Source organism: Leucoraja erinacea, chromosome 12 (genome assembly GCF_028641065.1).
Source record: "Leucoraja erinacea ecotype New England chromosome 12, Leri_hhj_1, whole genome shotgun sequence".
Classification (NCBI taxonomy): domain Eukaryota; kingdom Metazoa; phylum Chordata; class Chondrichthyes; order Rajiformes; family Rajidae; genus Leucoraja; species Leucoraja erinaceus.
In genome coordinates this window covers 36,509,124-36,512,659 of record NC_073388.1, presented here as the reverse complement: position 1 = coordinate 36,512,659, position 3,536 = coordinate 36,509,124, and the positions used below count along the sequence as shown (strand labels likewise).

The 3,536-nt window shown below is 70.3% G+C and overlaps 1 pseudogene; it reads right to left on the bottom strand.

The window, feature by feature from the left end:
* Nucleotides 1-2,510: 2,510 nt before the first annotated feature.
* Nucleotides 2,511-3,536, bottom strand: part of LOC129701948 (basic proline-rich protein-like) — a 2,539-nt pseudogene continuing 1,513 nt past the window's right edge.

The window sequence follows — 3,536 nt, the reverse complement described above, 5'->3', positions numbered from 1 at the left end:
AATGTACAAATTATGCACAAGACACTTAACTGTTCAATATACCAAACACAATTAGACATTGATATTTTTGGTTAACCTAATGATATCTTGTAGTTTTAAGAGTAGAATACTAAAATATTAAGAAGAGTCATTTTGGATTGTTTAGACAATTATGTGATATCACCGGGAAACCACATATATTTCCTTCTGCGCATCTTGAATAAGCGAGTTCGGTATGCCAAAAAACGCAAGGAATCATGGGATTTGTCAAAGGTCACTTGCTTTAAAAAAAAAAGCGAACCTGGAGATGCCGGCTGCATAAACCAAATGTAAATTCTTATCTTTATTCTTGATTTATGTGTAAAAATATATTAATTCTGATAAACGGGGTGCCAGGTAGCGGGTTTTGTCGCATTCCTTTTCGCCGGGGATGCTGCCCATCCAGCTGAGCCGCCGCAGCACCCAGCGTGCACATCGCCAATAGCCAGCGCCGGGGAGGTTGGCCGGCGGCCGCTCCCCCCCACCCCAATTAGCGGCCGCTGGGCAACCTCCTCAGCGCGGCGGGGGCCGAGCACCGGCTGGGGTGCACGCGGGGTGCTGCGGTGGCTCGGCTGGATGGGCAGCATCCCCTGAGAAAAGGAATGGGTGACGTTTCGGGTCGAGACCCTTCTCCGGAGATGTTGCCTAGCCTGCTGCGGCGCCCCATGTGTGTCCCCGATGGTGGCCAGAACTCGGCCCCCGCCACCACCAAACCTCTCCTTCTGAGTCACAACATCCTCCACCAGCAGAGCCATTGATGCCGGAAGACTACAAGCAGCTCCAGTGGGCCGCCTCCGGACTGAACCACTCCCGTACCGAGGGGTTGGACAGGTATGATGGCACGACCCTTGGGAGCCGCCACAGGACCCCCCCAGAACCTGAGGCACGAAACGCACCGGTGGGCGCACGACCCGGCCGGCCCGCGTGCGGAAGTCAGCAGATCGTGGGGCTGGTGGAGGCATAGATGGAGGGGCAGGTCGAGGGACCAGCGGGAGGACAGGTCGAGTGACAGGCAGAGGGAGCCGTGAAGGGGGCGCCCTCGAGGCCAATGTTGGGGAACCAGCACCGGCTGGTCAATGTCCAGGTGTGCCGGCTTCAACCGGTCAATCGACACGGCCTCCAGCCAGCCCCCCCATGTCCAGCACAAAAGTCGGCTGCCCGTGTTCCAACACCCAGAACGGGCCCTCGTACGGCCTCTGGAGTGGCGTCCGGTGGGCATCACGGCGCAGGAAGATGTAAGGGCAGTCCGTGAGGGCCAATGGCACGTGTGGGTGAAATGTCCCATGGCGGGACGTCGGGATGGGTGTGAGCCTGCCAATTCGCTCGCGAAGGCGCTTTAGGGTGGATGAGGGCGTTCCCTGCTACCCCGACGCCGACGGCACGAACTCCCCGGGCACCGTGAGTGGCGACCCGTACATGAGCTCCACCGATGATGAGGCCAAGTCCTCTTTGGGAGCGGTCCGGATGCCCAGCATGACCCACAGCAACTCGTCCATCCAGTCCGGGCCGGAGAGTCGCACCTTCAGTGCTGCCTTTAGCTGCCGGTGGAATCTCTCCAGCAGACCGCTAGCTTGCGGGTGGTAAGCAGTGGTGTGGTGTAGCCGCACCCCCAGCAAGCGAGCCATGGCTGACCACAGCTCGGAGGTGAACTGTGGCCCCCGGTCTGAGGAGATGAGCGCCGGCACCCCGAAGCGAGCAATCCATTGCGCGGACAACGCATGAGCGCACGTAGCCGTTGAAGTATTGGCCAACGGAATGGCCTCCGACCACCGCGTGAAGTGGTCCACCATTGTGAGAAGGTGGGTGATGCCCGGGACGGCGAGAGAGGCCCCACAATGTCTACGTGGAGATGGTCGAATCGCCGGTGAGGTAGACCAAACTCCTGGAGAGGCGCACGGACATGGCACTGGATTTTCGCCGTCTGGCACGGAATGCAGATGCGAGCCCAATGGCCAACCTGCTTGCGCAGACCGTGCAACATGAAACAAGCGGCCACTAGTGCCGTTGTCGCCCGGATTGATGGGTGAGCCAGTCCGTGGATCACCTCGAACACCCTCCAGCGCCAGGTGGCAGGGACGATGGGGCGCAGCTGACCGGACAATACATCGCACAGGATTGTCACTCCTCCAGGACCGAGAGGAACAACCTCAAGGCGGAGGCCGGAGATGGCAGTCCGGTAGGCGGGCATCTCATCGTCCGTGAGCTGTGCCTCTGCCAGAGCAGAATAGTCAATTCCAGGCGCCACCTCGAACACAGCGTTGATAGCGGGGCGGGACAATGTGTCGGCCACCCGGTTCTCTTTCCACTCGATGTAGCGGATAGATGTTGTATACTCCGAAATGTAGGCCATTTGCCGCTGCTGTCGTGTGGACCAGGGGTCGGAAACCTTTGCCAGGACGAAAGTGAGCGGCTTGTGGTCCGTGTACGCGGTGAACGGGCGGCCCTCCAGGAAGTAGAGAAAATGGCGCACTGCCAGGTACAGAGCCAGGAGCTCACGATCGAACGCGCTGTATTTCATCTGCACGCGGTTGAGGTGCCGGCTGAAGGCCAGGGGCCGGCGGCGCGGGGCGGCGCGCGCGCGCGCGGGGCGGGGGCGGCGGGGCGCGGGCGGGGCGGCGGCGCGGCGCGGGGCGGCGCGGCGCGGCGCGGGCGGGGCGGCGCGGCGGCGCGGCGGGCGGGCGCGCGGGGGGCGGCGCGGCGCGGCGGGCGGCGCGGGGGCGCGGGGGGGGGGGGGGCGGCGGCGGCGCGGGGGGGGGGCGCGGCGCGGGGGGGGCGCGGCGCGGGGCGCGCGGGGGCGGGGCGGGGCGCGGGCGGCGCGGGCGGCGGGCGGGCGCGCGGGCGCGGCGGGGGGCGGCGGCGGGGCGGCGCGCGGCGGCGGGGCGGCGGCGGGGCGCGCGGGCGCGGCGCGGCGGGGGCGGCGCGGGCGCGGCGGGCGCGCGCGGCGGGCGCGCGCGGCGGCGGCGCGGCGGGGGCGGCGCGGCGCGCGCGGCGCGGGCGGCGGGCGGCGGGGGGGCGCGGGCGGGGGCGGGGGGGCGGCGGGGCGGGGGGGCGCGGGCGGGGGGCGGCGCGGCGCGCGCGGCGGGCGCGGGCGCGCGCGCGGGGCGCGCGCGCGGCGGGCGGGGCGGCGGGCGGGGCGGGGGCGGCGGGGGGCGCGCGCGGGGGGCGCGGGGCGGCGGCGGCGCGCGGGGCGGGCGCGCGGCGGCGGCGGGCGGCGGGGGGGGGGCGGCGGGCGGGGCGGGCGGCGCGGGGGGCGGCGGGCGCGGGCGGGGCGGCGGGGGGGCGCGGGGGCGCGCGGCGCGGGGGGCGGGCGGCGCGGGGCGGCGCGGGCGCGGCGGGCGCGGGGGGCGCGGGGGGGGGGGGGGCGGGGCGGGGGCGGCGGGGGCGGCGCGGGGCGGCGCGGCGCGGGCGGGCGGCGGCGCGGCGCGGCGCGGGCGGCGGCGGGGGCGGCGCGGGGGGCGCGCGCGCGGGGGGGGGCGCGCGGGCGGCGCGCGCGCGCGGGGGCGGCGGCGGGGGGGGGG